The following is a 19,675-nucleotide window of genomic DNA, read 5'->3' as shown; positions in this document are numbered from 1 at the left end:
CATTGCTTACCCCATAGTGCAAAATACGTATTTGTTTTAATTTACTGTTAGTGTGTGTGGCACAGAAGAGGAGGAAAGTTGATTCTGAGCAGAACTCTTACCCAGCACCCACTCACTTTTTACCTTTATGATTATTCTTGTAAGGGACAAAAGGTAGGATAGTTATGTCTTTTTGCAAAATCCAGTTAGAGAATTGTCGTGGCTTTTCACTCAATAGTGTAACTTCTTTGGGATCATTATAAAACAGGCATAAATAATAGGAGAATCAGAGCCCTTGCATACAGGCACATGGATTGAAACTCTGGTTATAAAAGGGATATTAAAGGAGAGGGGAATGTATTCAGCTGAAGGTCACAGGTGAACAGAAGGAGCTAAGAAGGAGCTGTATGCATTTTTTATTTTCGCTTTTAAAAAATATCACTGTCCTTATCTAGAGTAGGAAGAAATTAGTGGGGACAGTGGCTGGCTCAGAAACAAAAAGTGCTAAACCTGGAGTTGTCATGGTGTTAGTAAATAAGGTCGAATGCATTTGCATTTTGGTGTCACTTGAATCTACCTTAACTGCTGCCAGCTCAGAGAGATTCTACATTCAGCTGTAAGTACTTGTCCATCCTTCTCTGAATTTGGCGCAAAGGGTACGAGATTGTCTCACAGTTTACATACTGAGGATACTGAAAAGTAGAGTGTATCAAGATAAGTAGTTAATGTGATGATGCAACAAGGTGTAAGGTACAGTTTTATTTTAATGAATGAGTGGATGCTACCCGACAAGTGGGGCTTGACTGTAGACAATGGATCCAGTGGTCTACTTCAGATGGAAGCTGGTGACAGCTGTGGCAGTCAGTAGGTATCTGATAATAACCTAACAACACAGAGTACAATATCCAAGGTTCATTCACCCGCAACTCTACCAACATCATATATGCTATCACCTGCTTGAAATGCCTTTCTGCTGTCTATATCTGACAGGTGATCTCTACATGTAAGAATGAATGAACACAGATCTGACATCAGCTGCAGAAAGACAAATAACCGTGTGTCAGAACATTTCAGCTTCTGTGGACACTCCATTGCTGACCTCAGGATTGTTGTTCTTAGGCCAGCAACTTTTAAAAACCAGTTTGAACAGGACACTGTAGAGCAAGAAATCAGCCACAAATGCCTGTGTTAAGTATGGTTTAAACAAGGACTATCTCATTACCTGGGTTAACTTTTGTAACCTCACCCCACTTTGTTCCTATGGGTTTAGAGCTGTTCTTTCCTAGTATAGCCCCCTCCTTCCCCACCTGCCTTCCTTGTTTTTTGTATTGTCATTTCTCTCTCTCTCTCTTATACTTTGCTTTCTGCGCATCCTTTCACAGCATGGATGAAGAGAACTTTGGTTTGCAAGTGTTTGTGCTTTCTCTCTCTATATATATAACTTATTCAGTTGCATATAAAGGTGCATATCTATCTGACTAACTTCGGACTAACATAGCTAACTACTTCTCTTTGCTTAGAGCTGGAAGAAGGCATACATTGTGCTAGCTCAAATTTCTTTCATCTGGACTTGCCTTTCAAACTCAGCTCTGAATCTTAAAATAACTGGGGGTGCATAAGCAGTGACACACTTTGCAGAGCAGAAATCAAGCCCTTATGTTTTGTGTTTGGGATTTGCTGTTCTCTATCTGGTTTGTTTGGTGGGGTTTTTTGTTTTGGTAGATCAGCAGACTAGCCAGTAGGGGGCAGTGATGTACTGTATTAGAAATTAAATCGCCCATCAGCTTGGGACATTCCTAGCTACCTGCGCTAGAACAGGCACCCATCCATCTATTACAGTGAATTGTCTGTTAAGAATAGCACAAAGTTGTTGCTGTTGTTTCTAAGGTTGACATTCAACAATGGTTTCTTAAGAATTTTGTTTTCATTTTATTATGGAGAGCTGTGAGTAGAAGGATCTTTTCAGCAGAAAAGCTCTCGAGGAACAACCATAATAGAAGTGTAAAGATGAAAGTAAAAGCAATTTTAGGAAATTAGTGCCTGAAAGCTATGTAGTATGTTTTACAGTGCAATTGAGAGAAGGAGTATATTTATTTAGCAATTGAATGTGGTCTTTGATCTGTCAGTCATAGGTACACATGTACTCTATTAAAGACAGACTAGGCATAGCTGCATTCTGTATGCTAGCAAACTAGCAGTGTATAAAGGGGTCACAAGCACATTTATCATCAGTGGTCATCTTCAAATGTTGGCATAGCACTTGTGAAACCTACCCCAGTATATTAGTTGCACTTGAAACATGTTAATCCACAAATTCTCTTTGAACCAATATAAATAATATTTTAAAGAGACTTATTAGCTACTGCACCATAAAACAAACATTTTTAAATGTGCTGTTTGGTTTTTGCTCATATAATATGAGAGTTCGAGCATACAACAGTAGTATAGGATTCTTTACTGTCTCTTATTTTCAAATTGATTAGATGATAAAAAATTATAATTATCTTTTTATTCTTTGTTTTCCTTTAGTTCTTTCTCCTCTAAAACTTCCAGCAGTTGCCAAATAACATACCTGATCACATGTAGTAGTGAATTGTTTTCACCTCCCACAGAAGACTGTGCTCCAGATTGGTCTTGCCTAAAATAGTATGACTCCAGTGTTACTGTTTATTTTAGGGAGGCTGGCTTAATATTTACACATACCTAAAGGAGACCTGAAGCTGGCAAAATGGGAGTGCATATAGTGCTCAGTATTTGACTGAATCAGGCTTATAAGAAAAGCTAATGGTGTGTGGAATATTTTTTCGACTTTACTGGCACAAATTGCTTGGTATTTCATTGCAAGGCCATAACTGCTTCATTTTAAACTTACAGTAAACTATTGACGCTGATGCTCAGGCCAGAAAGGTGGAAACAGAAGAGTGACATTTTAATTATTTCTAAACCTCTCACATATTTTAAAAGATTTTCAGTGGCGAAGAAGTGCTCTGCACCTACCTTCAGGAGATGTAATCTTTTTAATGTTACAGCAGGTCTCAGTCTTGCTTTACAGTGAACTGTATGGGAGAGAGGTAGCCATTGCTTATTACCTGGGAAGAATAAAGGATGGAGTAGAGCCAGTTAAATTCTGGAATGGAAAATAGGAACTCTTTCATACCTGAACCTGATATTGCTGTAATCCACTCCTCCTAGAATCTTGAAATTGTAATCAAAATGAATTATCAAACAATCTTAAATTCTCTTATGTTAGTTTCTGAAATAGTAATAGCTGTACAGTGGATCAATTTTTTCTTCTCTGTAAAACTGAATGTAATCCCCCATGGAGAGCACTACTCATCACTTCTCTCTCCCTGCCATTCTCCTTGAAAAAACAGGAGGCTCATGTTAATTAGAAAGCAAAATAACAGTAGTGTAGCTGTATTATCTTAAGTACCACCACAGAACTGGTAGGGTTGGTGTGATCAATGAGTTTGTTTCTGCTAGGTGGCAGTAATGTACCCTGAAAAGCTACATGTAGATGCAGCTCTTGCCTGAAGTGACAGACCTGCTCCTGTAAAAGATCTCAGGACTGAGAGGTCAAGAGCAAGGAAGGCTTCTCTGTTCCTTCCTGCTGAAGTCTCAGAGTAAGTCTCAGAGAGGTTCCTTTCAGAAACAGCTTGTTTTGTAGCAGCTGGACTTAGATGCAGTGTATTATTTTCCCCAGAATATAATGTAGAACTGAAAGCATGTCTTGGTTTAGTATGATGCTGCTTTAAAGTCAGGAAAAAAATGGGATAACTTATTTTTCTGTACTTGCCTTAGCAAAATTGAACTGCACTGGTTCACTTAACTTAAAAGAAAGATGGGAAGGAAAGTAGATGCAATTTTCGTGTGTTAAGGGATGCTGAAGCCACCTCTTCAGAAAGACTTAGATTTCATAGAGAAACTACTTTGAAATCTGGGCAATTTTTTCAGTGTCACTTTGGGATGTTGTAGCAACATAAATCTGAAGGTATTCTAAAGGTTGACCTATAGAGTTTCCATTGCAGCTGTGTTACTGGGTAAATTTTCAGGTTTAGAAATTTTGAATGAATAATTAATATAACAATCAATAATGAATAGGAGTACATAAACCAGAACTAAAGGAAAGAATGGCTAATGCAATCTGGGCTCTTGGAATCTGGGGTCTTGTTGGAGGAATTTGATGGACTGGCTCAGTGAAAATGTTTTCCTTGAAACTTTAATGGATTTTGCTTATTTAGTTCATTACCACAATTTAGGTAGTATAGTATATTTCTGAAATTCTTCCCTTTATCAACAGACAGTTTTGTTTACAAAGTAAGATTATTTTTCACATGTCTTTCCTCTCAGCATGAGAAGCAGACAATAAATATCAGCATTTCCTTCTTAACCCAGCAGCCAATCCTTGATTTATGGAGAAAGAATATATTTCTGTCAATAAAGTTATTTAAAATCAGATTATGTGAGTTAGCAAGGTTATACTTTTGCATATCCCTGGAGCTTGTGCAGTCTACATGTCTATGAATTCAAGATGACTATTAACAAATTGGCATACTGTTGATGATAGTGCTTTTCTTTGTGGTGATAGGTATAAACTATTTAAAGTCCCAGAGTGCAATAGAAGATACAGCCTTGAAATTTATAGCAGTTTTATACATAGTGGCAGCACAGATTCCCAGAGATGTTGCAAACCTCATGTTTCATTTTTGTGTGAGGTTTAGTAATGAAGAAGAAGAAAAAAACTGATCAACAGATTGGCAAGAGAAAGAAAAGCAAACAACCAGGGGAAACAGTACCACAGACAGACAGACAGACAGATGTTCACAATGTATGTAGTTAGGAAATGTGCATGCTAGGTCTTTATTTTATTAAAGCTATATTCTTTTAGTTGTATTTCCTCAAAACACATAAATATTTCTGTCTGGTGAAAACAGAGGATATTTCATTTTCCATAAAAACTCTACAATGATCCTATTATTAAAAAGAAAACAAGATTTATCGTCAAGCCAAAGTAGCTCCAGCACATAGTCATTTTCAACAATCCATTGAGTCAGTACATCTGAACTGCCTTTCGTTTCTCCCTGTGGTTCAGATTAAATTGTTTATTAGAATTTTTGTGCATTATTAAAAAAAAGAAAGGAAATTGTAGCCCTTTATTTTAAAGATTGCTGCAATAAAAATTTAGATTATTCAAATTTATCAAGTGTATTGTATAAGGCAGTAACCACAGCTATTTCTTTTTAATACCGTAAGATAGTCACTGAATTTTGCATCTCGTTTACAGTCATAAATAAGCAGGCTGTTTACAAGGCATTGCTACAGGGAGGAAAGAAATGTTATATGAAAATAAAAACTTCTATACAGTGGCTGGAGAGAAAGTGAATGCCAGTTTAGCACAATTCTTAAAAAATGTATATAAATCATTTCAAAAGGATTACATGTTTTAAATCCTTGCTCACTTAAAATAGGACACATACATCCCAAACTACAGTATATTGTGCAAATGTAAGTATGATACTGTGTTACTGTATTCTATTTAAAATACTTTATTGTGACCTATAACTTTCCTTTTAATAGCAATATAGACCAGCTTGAATTAGAGCTATATCTGAGTAGCAAAGCAGGGTTTACCTCTAAGCAATCTTGATGATACTGTTTCTAAGTAGATTAAATATACATAATAGGTATATATCTTGAAAGAATACAGCCACATGCTAACTTTAAGATGCCTAATCAAGTAAGGGTTTAAGGATACAAATAGCCCCTTTTAAGTCAATGGATGGATCCTTGGACCTCAGTGAAGTCAATAGGAGTTTTGCAAATTACTTTTATGGGCCCAGGGTTTTGTTCATGTAAGCCATGTCCTGAAATACGCATGCATTTAAGTCCCTTAATGAAACAGGCTCAGTTAGTATGATTACAATAGGTTTAAGAACATCTTTGGTGGATTGGGATACTGAAAATCACCTGAGGACTAATCATTCATTTTCATTAATAATCAGGACTAATATTTCATTTTCAATAACATAGCATGCAAGTGTCTCATAACCACCTGAAGAAGCATGGTTCAGATTCACTGGCACGTTCTGGCTATATTTCAGTAGTCTTGTCACACAAAACAACCATAATTCTATCAGCCTTTCCATCCTGCCACGTCGCCTTGTGTTTTGCATATTCTAGAAAACTTTTTTCTTAAATGCTGGGACAGCTTGCTGTATTCTTCTGCCTCTAGTGCCAGATCCCTTGGTACTGTGAGTCCAACACAAAGGGCCAGTGAGAGAGATGTTATAATGAAAAAGTTTAAGAACTTTCCAAAACTTCCTTCCCTGCCTGTGTTAGAGATACCATCCTGTGACTTCATGGAACCGGCTGTAGGATCAGGACTAATATTTCATCTCTATACACAAAAATGTACAGTTTTACGGAAGACAGGGTTCTTTGGGTAAATCCAATATCTTTTGTTTTACCAACTCAAATAGTTGGACAAATTCTTCTTTGTAAGCTTTTGGGTACAAATTCCCTTCAGGCTGAGGAAGCATCTGCAGATGGTCTGTGCTCTTCCTGGATGGAGTAATAAAGCAGCCAGAGGCCAGTACATATGCAAGAAAGGCAGTCAGTTAAAATGTAAATCAGATTTTTTATAGACTTCAGCTTGCTCCTTTGCCCACTATAATTTGGAGGACGGAAGAATATTTGCAAGGGAGAAAAACCTTTTCATGGTGTTTTGATACTGTTTTAAAGATGTTTATTGGAAAGTTCATGGATGTTCTAAATGTTATAAGTGGAACTTCAGAGACTGACCAGAAGGCAGAAAGCCAGCGATACAGTCAAAATTGTGTAATGAATACAACTTGGTACATTCCTATTATTTTATAACAACCCAACTGTGCATTGCACTTCATAGATAACATATTTAAAAACATGAGTCCTTGCCCTGAAGAGTTCATAGTCCCAATGCTTGTTTAGTTTATAATATGGATAGTACTGTGACATACCCAGAATGCTTTTGTATTATACATGCTGGTTGTAGCAGCATTAGTGACATTGCATGAATTTAAGACCATTACATTTCTCATGAATGGTAAAGTTGCAACATATTTACATGGTCACTCAAAGTAAGAGTTTATAGAAGCTGCATACTACTATGAATGATCAAGGGAAGTTTATAACCAAGGTTTTAATACTGTTTTTAAATGGTTAGTAGCATTTTTCAAATTCTACACTTGTCATGTCAAATGGCTTTAGAACACGTTCCGTTTCGCTGGCCTTAAAAAGAGACAAAAAAGTAAAGGAATATTTTTTTTTAAATAAAAAAAGTGAACAAACTTTTCTTTAAATCAGGGAATTTTATAATTTAAGCATGCCTGTGTAATGACTTTTCAAGGCCAAACATGGATTGATGATCTGTTCAGGTTAAATGTCCCCTAGATTTGTTAGCAGGTTCATATTTATGTCTCTAGCTTGAATGCTTGACAACTGTTCCTTAAAAAAGTAACTAGCTAGGAAATGAATGTTTTAAATTCCAGGGAATTTCAAGAAGTGGTAAGGTATATAACAGCCCCATATTTGTAAAGGTGAACATGTTTTTGACAGGTTTTATAATGGCTGTAGGAAAGCAAGTCAAAGGTTTGGAAATTCATTGGTAGTTCTGGCAGAGATGAGTGGTCAGAGATTAGTGCAAGGACCAAGGGCAGGAGATGAATGTAATTTATCACATAGTTCTGTATTTTATCATATGGTTGTAGATACACTGGTAAAGAATTGATCTTGCAAACTGTACTCTCATACGTGGGGCTACTTACAAGTTGAAAAGCTTGTCAGACCTGAACAAAAGAATTTTGCATGCTATTATTACTGCTACGTATATGGCTTATGGAACTAAAGCAAATGACACCATCAGATATGTTTGTGGTTCTCAAAGCAGTGTAAAGTTAATTTAAATGAAAATGTGGTCCAGGGGTTTCTGCATCTGTAAAGGCATGATGCAGACTTCTTGCAGAACCCTACTTATTTCTTGGAAAGAAGTAAGGGTAGTGGTAGGGGACTGGAGCAGGCAATCATTGTGTCTCTGCAAGATTCTGTCTTCCCAAACAAATGGGAGACATCACCACAAATTGCCACAGGCTATTTGTCATTTATGGGGCTTAATTCTTACCTCCACATATCAGAAAACCCTCTTGAGAAGAATTAAGGAAGACAGTAGAATGGCTTCAGCAGGGTTCATGCTTTCCTTAGGTTGCCAGAAGCCAGGAATGGGCCTGTTGTGGACAGCAGAAGGGGGATAAAAGGATTCATATATCTGCATCTTATCTTGGATGGGTCTCACAGATTTTATGGGCTGAGGCAGAGTGATGGCCCTCTTCTGAGGGAGATATAGAAAGTATCCCAGCCATTAAGTTTAAAAAGTTTTCATTTTGCAAACTAAGCTCAAGTGAGGACCTTGTTCTTTACTTGGAAAACTTCCAATTAAATCAGTGCTAGTTTAATCTCTTTTAAGAGTTAGTGCAGACCTCTGAATGACCTAATAATTTTATTTTAATACAAATATTCATCAAAATAAAATAAGCCCCTATTGTCTTTACTATACGACATGAAAGTCTGCCATCTTAAATGTTGAGGTAATGGTTCCAAATTAGAGATGGTTAAAGGCTTAGGAAAAAAAAATAATGGTAATCTTTTTTCCCCACATTTTCCATTTAAATTCAAAATGTCAACAACTTTCTTGTTGAAATTTTGATGTTCCAGAAAATGTTGCCAGCTGTGTTCAAAACCTGTTTTGCTAGATTCATACCATTATGTCCCTGTATGCTATTTTAAATTCATACTAATTTTTTACTGTGAATAGTTAAGTCCTTATTTACTAAAATATTAGGAAAGTCATGGAGAAAAAAAACAAATGGCTATACCTTATAAAGGATATCCTAAACAGATGTTGACTGCATAGTTGTTACCTTATACCCAGAAGAATGGTCACTGGGTTGATTAATACAATTCCTATTAAATCAGCGGATGTAGGCTGAATTAGACTAGTTGAGGATCTGGAATGGAATCTCTACCAATCATATGTCTCTCTTCATATTTCTCAATAAATAGCGTGCTCTTTTGGGGTTGTTGTAACTAGCCAATCTAGCTGTGCTTTCCTGATTTATTATTTCAACTAAACTAGATGACAGAATTATTCTTGTTTTACATGAGTGGAGTTGTGTTTATTACCAGACCATATGATATTTCCTTGCTCATTATTTGACACGCATTTAGTTGACAAGCTTTCCATCAGTACAGAACAGCTTGCAAATATGATCTGAAAATGACAGACAATTTTGTGGGCCCTTTAAATAAACTGCTCCATCACAACCAATGGGGACTCTTAAGGAATAACTGAGCTTGGCCTTTGATTAGTAAATGAAAATAAGGAATGTTAACAACACAGTACCTGCTACCATTTTTTCTCTTTTTTTGTTGCTGTGGTTACAAGTGTAAAATGATTAATATCTAAAGGCCATACCACGTCACACTGTTCACAGAAGTCCCATCCATATAAATGGTATTACTGCACCAACAGAAAGGGTAAGAAAGGGTCTAAGGTGTGGAAGTATTGATTATGTTTAATGCTTTCAGCAAAGGAATAGAATTTATGCATGCACTGGGTGTTATTTTGCAGTTGTACGGTATAAATGGTAGTGACTGTTCATGCAAAGTATGTTCTTCCATATAGCTTTGTTAGGATAAAGGGGCCTTTCTAATAGCCTGAGGATATTATTCTTTGTTGATCTAACTCTGTAATATAGTTCATGGTTACAGCAAACTTTCAGTTACAGAAGACAATCAATAATGGCTGAAAATGTAATTTATATTGTTTGTGGTATGTTAAAAACGGTATATGGTAAATATTAATTTTCTACTACTCTCAAAAATGTCTCATTTACCATGCAGGGCAGACTTGCCACTTAAAATAGAAGTTTCAAAATAATAAAATGAAATGACACAAATTCAGTATGGAGTTTCCCACAGATACATGTAAAACAAATGTATTGGCTTCATTCCTGAAGCCATGGACTCAGTCTGACTTCAGTGTGAGCAGGGAGCCTGCCAAAATGTTCTAACCTCCTATCCCATTCTGGATGGAATAAAGCTGTGGATACACAAGTCTATAGGTATTTTGCATGGAAGACCAAGATGTAGGGCAAAAGAAGCACTCTTTTACAGGCATGGCCTATATAAAAAGAAGCAGAAAGCTTAGCATAAGTCAAAACAATTTGATTGTATATGTTTTTCCTGCCCTTTCAAGGAGATTTGATTTTATTCTGAATAACTGGAATTTCAGTCTGAAGCGTGATGCTTATTATGGTTTTCTAGCAGTTAAAGAACTATATTTTGCAAGCTGGTTTAAAAAAATGTAATGAGTATGTTAATAAAAAGAGAAGAGAATCAATGTGTACAAAAGATATCATGGCTATTTCTAAAACTGTTGATACTATAGTTTCAGTATCTAACCCAAACTGAGCCTAAATGGATTGTGAAGCGCCTCTCACTTGTGTAAAAAAACTTAGTATGAACACTGCATCCATTGACTATGTATAAAAATAAGTCAGCAGGTCACTTGAAAAGAAAAAAAGAACAAATTTAAAGACCATTCAGCTTTGGACATGCTAATGACTTAAAGTGTGAAATAGCAGCTTTGTAATTTTGAAACATGATTTCTGTATCATTAGCCTGTTTGTAGGTGTTCAAATTTGTAGGTATGTCCCCAAGTACTTGAAAAATGTTTATTTGCAGCACTGCTGTGGTAACACTGCAATATCAGACATGTGGCAGAATCCTACAGGTTCTCCCTAAATTATACCATACCTGCATGCTCATAATATGAAAACATTCATTTATTAAATAAAATGTGGAATAAAATACTAGATTTTACACACTGCCTATGTATTGTTTATAAGGAAAAATAGACTAACAAATAGGTAATTGATTCCACACAGAATACAATGCAAATTACTTTTGCATTACATAAATGGAAAAGAATCCTAGAACACTTTATAAATACAGTGTAACCTCATACATCTGGCATGCTTGGGACCGAGCACCTGCTGAAAATTTGAAAATTCTGGATTTTTTAAACCGGCATGGTGGCTAGTCATGGAGCAGGGTCGGGGTGGAGCTTAAAAAGTGCTGGATTTTCAAGAATTCCAGATTTTTTATATCCAGATTTATGAGGTTATACTGTAATTATGACTGAGATTTTCAAAGTGCTTAAACTTTCGAAGTGCCATGCTCCCAGTGAATTCCTATAGCATTTGAGAGCCTAATTCCATTGACTAATGCAGACATTTCTGAATGAAATCCTGCACTATTTAAGAAATTGGCAGATTCCATTCCTCTCAGTAGATCCATGAGGTTTTTTTTTTAACAACAAGAGTTTGAGGGCCTTAAGTTGTAAAGTACTGAACCTCAACTTGTATTGACTTCAGTAGGACTTAAAGGTGATGAACTCCGCACAGGACTGAGTCCCATGTTGGTAGGTACCAGTAAATGAAAGTAAAATATAAATACAGAAACAAATCATTCAAGACACACTGTAGGACTGGATGGAAGTAGACCCCAATGGTTCAGGGAGAATTATTGAGCTGGAAGAAACTAGCTGACACCAGGAAAAGATGAAATTGTTTTATTAGAGTGGAGAGGAATAGCTGGTTTTTAAAAGGAAACTTACATAGGGATATTATTATAGTAACATGGCAGAAAGATGCACTGCAGGGGACAAAGACGACAGCAGGGGAAAGACTGAAAAGAACCAGAAAAATGGAGAAGAACATGTGACTCTCAAAGAAGATTCTGTAGACTATTAGAGATGCTGAATTTGAATTGGCGGTTGAGGGGATGTTAACATAGATGCTCTGTTTATGATGTTTCCTTTCCTGTATGTAGCTAAAGAAACAAGCAGCTGCAATTTGTGCAAACTGTGGAATGGGGAGATTTAAGAACAAGAACTAGAAAAAGTCTAAAGAGCCTAGGAAAGAAGGGAAGTTATATTAGTGGTGTGCTGAGAGCAATGTCTTCAGCAGCTGATACAGAGATGGCAGAAGGCAGATTTATATAACGGGGAAAGGCAGGACAAAAAAGAGTGATATTAGATAAAAATTAAAATAGAGTATGAGGCCCCAATTCAAGAGAGGCACTTAATGAAGTGCTATTTCTTAAGCAAACCCACTGATATCAAATGGGTCTTTAAATATATACTAACGGGTAAGTGTGTGCTTAAACACTTTCCTGAATAGGAACCCTACTTTATATGGCAGTGATTCTCAATGTTTTCAGATTCAACTCACCCGTCTATAACTTCTCTGACTTTAGCAGCAGTCTCTGTGAATGTGGGTGTGGGGGGGGCCCTCATTTTCCTTTTCTAAGGGAGATATGTCTTCCCCATCCCACCTCCTCATTTGCCTTGATGAATGAAGTCCAGGGGTACTGTGGTTGAGAATCGCTCTTCTGGGCACTCCAGTTTTTGCTGGCCATGGCAGCACGGTTAGGAGTTAAACAATCCACCAGTGTGGTTCCCCACCCACCTCCCTTCCTCCTTCTGGCTGTATCTTAGAAAGCAGCCTCCCCAGATCACAAGTGATCTAGCTTCCCCTGCAAGGACCTGCCTCTGCTCTTTCAGTTGCCCCTGCCATGCTGTGCACCTTACTATTGAGAGCCAGCCAAACCCAGGGGCCAGCTGGCTGTAGGGGACAGCCCAAGCTGCTCCATGAAGCTGGTGTACCTTGTTCCTGCTACCCAAGCAGGTGCATTTGGGACAGCAGGTCTGGGACACCCTAGGGAGCCATGTTGCTTGGTCTGTCCAACACTGGTCAGTGTGAGGCTCGGGGATGGAGTGAGCTTTCACAGAGGTGCACAGGCTCTGATGGGCAAAACCTTCCCCCCACAGTCCTCCTGGAAACAGAAGCACATAGGACAATCCTGCTTGTCTTGTGTGCTCTGGTTTTGGGAGTCATGGTGGAGGGGTCAGACCAGGAAGAGTTGCAGCAGGACTGAGGACTCGTGCCTACTTCAAGTTTGTCCGAGTGCATGCTTGTGCTGCAGTTGTTCCTGGTCATGCTGTGGCACCCCTGAAAGGGTCTTGCAGCACCCCAGAGTTTCACTGCAGCCTGGTTGAGAACCACTGTTATAGGAAATACAGATGCTAAGTCTTTACCTACAAGAGGTTGAAATATCACAGTCATGATGCAGAACATGCTTAAATAATGTTATTTTAAGCCGATTTATATGACCAATTTCTTTCAGGATTCCATAAAGTACTTCTTCATGCTCTGGTGACATTTTTGTTCACCCCCCCAACAATAATTCAACAAAAGATAGACAAACCACTGTTTTACCAACAAAATACAATGCGCCCACTGTTGATATTTGATTAATTGGCTTGAGTGAATAGTTGTCCTCACAATTCACAACCCACTTGTAGCTCCACTTTGCTCTGCCACTTGTGTTATGATATCATCTTTTAGGTTCTACAAAGACAGCTGGCATCTACAGTGCACCCATTGTATATCATTTTTCTGTGAAGATATGAGCCAAAAGGTAGAGCATTTTTCTGCAGTTTAGGAGGTAGATATTCCCTGGTTTCCTCTCTTTCCCTCCCACAAACAGCTACCAAAGAATGATACAGAAACAAGACAGATTAGGTTTCACTTATTTGTGTTTGTGTATATAATACAAGTGTGCATATACATATGTGTGCATACATAATTTGGATGACAGAGAAGAGCAAGCCTGCATTTTTAAAAGCAACTCAATAATTTTAAGTCCCTTAACTTTAGGTACTTATATTTGATGCTTTAAAAGGACTGGATTCAGCAAGTGCCTGAATACTAAGCACCTGTAATCAGGACACTTTAAGGTGACTCAGATTGGGTATCTAAAAATCACTAGTCATTCTTTTTATAATCTAAACCATGTACCAATCTATCTGGCTACATATTAGCTAAGAGAGCTCTTTTACATCTTGCACAGGTGAGGATGTGCTGACACACTGCATATGCTCAGCAAAATATTTTCTTTTACTTTAACATGCAATTTATTTTTGTTTCTTTCAGTATTTACAGCTCTTTTTTAACCTGCTTTTCCATGAAGATGCTCCTTTCAACTTTGTGCACTACAGCTTACATTGCTTAATAACTAGCACTTCTCCTTCAATAAGTATGACAAGGGGAATCTGTCCCTGCAGCTGACACATGCTAGCTTTGTCAAATGGCATAGGATTGTGCTGTACAAGGCACAAGTTCATGCTCATACTAGCAGCCAAACAATTTACCACTGTGATTTATGGATCTTTCTCTAGTCCAGTGACCAAACAGGATCCCTGCCTCATCCTCTGTAGCTTGTTGTACATTCACTAGCCTGGCCATCTCTTGTTGCAACTTGAAATAATGCACACAGACAAGTACACAGAAAGTAGTATTGACTTGATCTGAATGTACAGTATAAAATGTCTTGGATCCGCCCCTTCTCCCCCCAACAAAAAAAGATCTAACATACTCTGCACTTAAAGACCATAACCAATATGGTTTAGATTTTTTTCATCTGCTACTTATTATCTTCCACAAAAATATGCACATCTAACTCTCTTGTGTGAGTGAAAATGTAAACACAAATCTGTGCATGCAGAAGCAAAGGCGTGCCACTGAAATGCAGCAGTCCCTGTAGTAAAAATACCTCGCTGTTCATTAGCAAGGAAAAGCATTATAAAATAATTGGGAAAAACCTGAACAATACTTTATCCAATTGAAATCATAGGGGGGATTTCATATAGAAGGTAATTACCCAAATTAGCAAAGAACTGGGCCAGGACAGCAGTCTTAATGTGCATTCTTGTAAAACATAATCTTTAATGAGCTCAAGTTTATAGGGATTTTATGGAACCTCCTGTAGCACATTGTCCCGCCAATAAAATGTTGTAGTACTGGTTAGTTAACAATGCAGTGGAAAAGTGACAAATAGTAAGTTATCAGCAGAAGATCTGTCCTTGGGGAAAAAAAGCAGAGATGCAAGTAGGGCCAAATTTAACTGGATACTGCTGGCAGAAAATCTGCCTGGAGAAATGCCAATGCCGTATAATCTGACTGCCAGCTTTGGTCCATTGTGCTAACTGGGTGGAGAGGGATTGGGTTGGTTGGACTTCTTCCACCAACAGTGATCTCATGAAGAGTTTCAACTGGATCTTATTGTATCCTCACATGGCAGAACAGTAATATTTTGAAAGAAACTTTCCTGGAAACAAGACCATTTATTTTGTAGTCAGCTAGCAAGAGGCCACTGTCTAATGTGTTCAAGTCTGTTCTAGGCATTGGATCATGAGAGATGTATATCCCTTCCAATCTTATAATTAACTGCTTTATATAAAAATGTCTAACCCTTTTTTAAAATTTTTTTATTTCCATGTTCTTGACTTCAGGCATCTATTGGCATCCAGTTCCACAGACAAACTAGGTGTAAATGATTTAAATGCATTTATCAGTTTTAAATGCATTTATTTTCAAGATCATCAAGATCATCATTAAATGCATTTATTTTCCAGATGTTCTCTTGTTCTTCCCTCAACTCCTATACCATCTTGCTGTTCTATATCTTCATGATGGTTCCTTTTAGTCAGGCCTTCTTTAAATGAAAGAGGCATTTTTCATATACCTCTGTGTACTTCTACTCATTTGCAAATACTTGTTTTTAGCTATACTCTTTTTTGAAGTTCAGCCAGAAAATAGGGCACAAGTATTCCTAGTGAAGATGTACTGTCGACTTCCTTAATGGCATTCTATTATATTTAATATTTTCTTTCTACAGCCTTTGTTTGTGTTTTGAGCTGTTGCGACAGTTGCAGCAGCTGTAGCACCTCTGAAAATCAGGTCACTGATTGAAAGAACTGAAACATTTAGGAGTCTGATTTTAGGCACATACGCTTGAAAATATGGGCCAATTATTTCTTCATTTTTATTAATTACCATTAGTCTTGGAAGTCATTTATGATCCTTTTTAATTCAACCTCTCAAGAAAAATATTACTTAGAAAAATGTCATTTCATGAACAATTAGCAAAAGTTACAGCTGCACAGTAAAATAGAAAGAATCTCTTTAAAAACTGTTTCAAATTGGCTGGGGTAGGAGCATTGTAAGACAAAACTGAAAGCCATCTAAATACAGTATAAATAAAGGGCAATATTAAGCCATAATGATTCAGGAAGGGAAAAGGATGCAGTGTGGTGTTGTGGGGTTCATTGTGAAGGCTGATTTTAATTAACATTTTTATTAATCATTCGGAAGCAAGGGTAAATGCTGTGTTAATTAAAACTGAAGATGAAACTAATTTGGGAAGTATTGAAAGCACCAGTGAGGATAGAGAATAAGATGGAGAGAGGTTTGAAACCAGAGGAGAGAAATAACAAAAATGAGATTCAACCTAAAAAAGTTCAAGTCAATAAATATGGGGAAAAGAACCTGAAATATACATATAAGGGGAGGTAGATACATGGAAAGAAGCAATACCAAAAGAAACCTAGAGGGGACTATAGAGAGCAAATTAAATAGGAGCTAACAGTGCACACTGGCAGCAAAGAAAAAGCAAGTGCAGTTTCAGACTGCATGAACCAGTTGGTGCCAACCTTTTTGGGAGGTATGCCACCAATTACCGTTTCACCCTCCCCAAGTGCCACTAATCCCTTCCTCTGTCTGATCTACTGCTCTGCCTTCTGCTGCCTGCTCTGTTGCTCTGCTTTCTGTCCTATCTGCAGCTGCACTGCCTGTTGCCTCCTTGATCTGCCATGTGCCATGCACAGAAGCTTTCTGTGCCACTTGTGGCCCATGTACCTCGTGTTGGCCACCCCTGATGTAAACAGTTACAATTTGGAATAGAGAGGTGATATTTCTCTATAGTAGAAGCCGTATTGGAAATGCTGTCTTCAGTTAATGGGTGTCTCACTTTTAGGAAGATGTAGAGCAGCTCCAATATGACTCTGGTATAGAGGGACAAACCCTTTAAAACTGTCCCACTTCTACTGACTTGTGAAACCAAAAAACAGATAAAACGTTACTGTGCAATACCCTGCATGCCAGAGTCAATTCCCATGGCTGTCCCTTGCCATGAGAACACAGGGGAATAAAGGAAGTACGCTGACCACACCAGGAGTGGAGCAATAAAGCACATATAGTGGAGTCGCATCATATGCACATTAACTTATGAAAATTCATCATACGCGTATGCCCTGGAGTGCCCATTGTTTGGATTCAGCCTGCAGCTGCCCACCACAGTGCTGTGCACAGGGCCAAGCAGCTACATTGGGAGCAGCCCTGTACCACTGGCTGGGGGAGGGAGCAGACTGTACCACTGGGCAAGCCCAAGGGTAATTTTGACTATACACGATTTTTGCCTTACGCACTGACTTTAGAACCTAGCCCCAGTGTAAGATGCGAGTCCACTGTAGATGCATAAGCTCATGAAAATAGATATTAGTGTGGGTGATCAGTATCCTGCCTTATCAACTGTAACAGCGGCCAAGCAGTGGATGAACTGTTAAGAGTTTATGCAAGATGATTCTGGTCCTTATTTCCGAAATTCATGAAATGTATTAAACAGCCCAGTAATTCAGGCTGCATGCTCTTGTTCACAATTTTAGACTAGAAGAGTGACAACAGTTATTATAGACCTTGTATGTTGCCCAAACAATGACAAAGACCCTAGTCCAAAAATTCCTTTGAAGTCAGCTTTTCAAATTGACCTGACTTCAGTGCACTTAAATCATGACTTAGATCATATCTTAAAAAATTAGGTGCATCTCCACTAGAAATGGTCAATTGTTTAAAGCCATCCATAGTGGTAAGTAGAAACTGGGAAGGGTAAAATGAGATTGCACAGTGGAAAAAACAGGCATCAGAAACTGTTTCCTAATGGCACTGATCAGAATCAGAATGCAGAACAGATTCACATGGTCAGAGAAATTTAGAGTTTGACTTATTAAAAAGTGCATTGAGGGAGCAATCCCATATTAGGAGTGGGATGAAACAGGTGATCTAATTAGTTTTTCTTCTCTCTACATGCAGCTGAAGAGTGTAATATAGTCCATTTAGAAGTAAACTGTAATGCTGCAAAAATGTATGCATCTGTAGCATATGTTTAGCTGAGATAGAAATCAATGGAAATAAAGCTAAAATAGATTACAGTCAAATTGCTATTTTAATCACACAAAGAAGATGTATATCTAAATAGAAAAAGGGAAATGCTAGGTGCACTGATCAGTGAGAAAACTCATGGATGCCCACTGGATGCCACTGTTGTTCAGTAGGAAGTCACATGAAGAAAATTCCTATGGCGACAGAATATTAGGAACTTTAAGACAAAAAGTTGCAGTCCAACCTTTGAAATCATTCATTGATTAATTTCTTTAAAACTTACTTTGTCTGAGGAGTTGAATCCTTGTGCTTTGTATTTCTGAAAGTAGGAGGACTGCTATAATCAATGGCAAATTACTGTTTATAATTTTACTAAGAATGCTATAAAATCTAACTCTAGTTTTACTGCTCAGTAACTCTAGCTGACAGTTTCCATTAACCATCAACTAATATTGCAGAATCAGAGCAAGCAAGGTGTCACAGCCCCAAGCTATTAGAAGGCCCCCTGTGTCCTAACAAAGACCCTGAGGTGAAAATATTTTGCATGAGCAGCCACTGGAATAACATTACAGTTTCTCAGCACTGCATTGCAGTCAGTGTAGGGCCAGCAGTCCCACTTGTACACAACACAAAATAAATCTCAAATGTCTCAACTGGGTGCCTTTAACAGCAACATAGCTAATATGCTTATGGTGAGAGACCAGACAAGGTTCAAATAAAGAGCTGATGTAATAAATAAACATGAGGTCAGTGTGGGAACAGCAATAATTGCTTTGTATGACAAGATTTGCATAGCAAACACTTCTGATTAATGTACAGCCAATGCTATGTATAAAGGAACTTCAGTATCTTTGCTGGATCTGAACCTTCCAATCTTGAAGGTGCAGTAGCTTCAACCAGAACAATTAGTCTTTGTTTACTGAAAGGCAGATAGAATAATTTTTTCATATTTAACTTTGAAAGAGTTTAGTCTTGCAACCTCATGTTGGTTACATTCATGTAACAGAAAGCTGGAAGTAAGCATTTTATACAGCTTGCAAATGGAGATTAGCATATCAGTTAATACAGTTGTTAAGGGAATACGCTGACTTTTGGTCTTCTCTCTGGTTAGGCTGAATAAAGTTATGATTTCTTTAAATACTGTAAACAAGATAAAGCCTTTGCATGTCATGCTACCTTTTAAGACAATCCAGATCACAAAAGGATGCTAGTGTTCTGAGTTTCTAGTCCGCTTTTTAGTCTCCAAATACAAAGCTCCTCCCTTTTCTTGGCTGGCTGGTATAATTGCCACTTTGCCACCACTGATGTATGCTGAACTGTCATACGGCAGTGAAATGCTGCGCTAAGTGCAATAAAATCTCATTCTTTACAGCCTCTTTTCTGCAGAGTCCAGTTAATTCTTTTCAGCTAAAACTTTCACTTCTTTGGAAAAAGAACTGTAATCCCACTTGAAATATGGGCTTGACTTTGCGATCTTAAAAAAAGAGAGAGCCTCATACTTAATTGGAAAAGAGGCCATACACATTGTAGTTGTTTAGGGAGGG

Source organism: Crocodylus siamensis, chromosome 4, assembly GCF_052110815.1.
Source record: "Crocodylus siamensis isolate JL-2025a chromosome 4, ASM5211081v1, whole genome shotgun sequence".
Classification (NCBI taxonomy): Eukaryota; Metazoa; Chordata; order Crocodylia; family Crocodylidae; genus Crocodylus; species Crocodylus siamensis.
The sequence above is the reverse complement of the archived record's forward strand: the minus strand, read 5'-3'. Positions refer to the sequence as shown.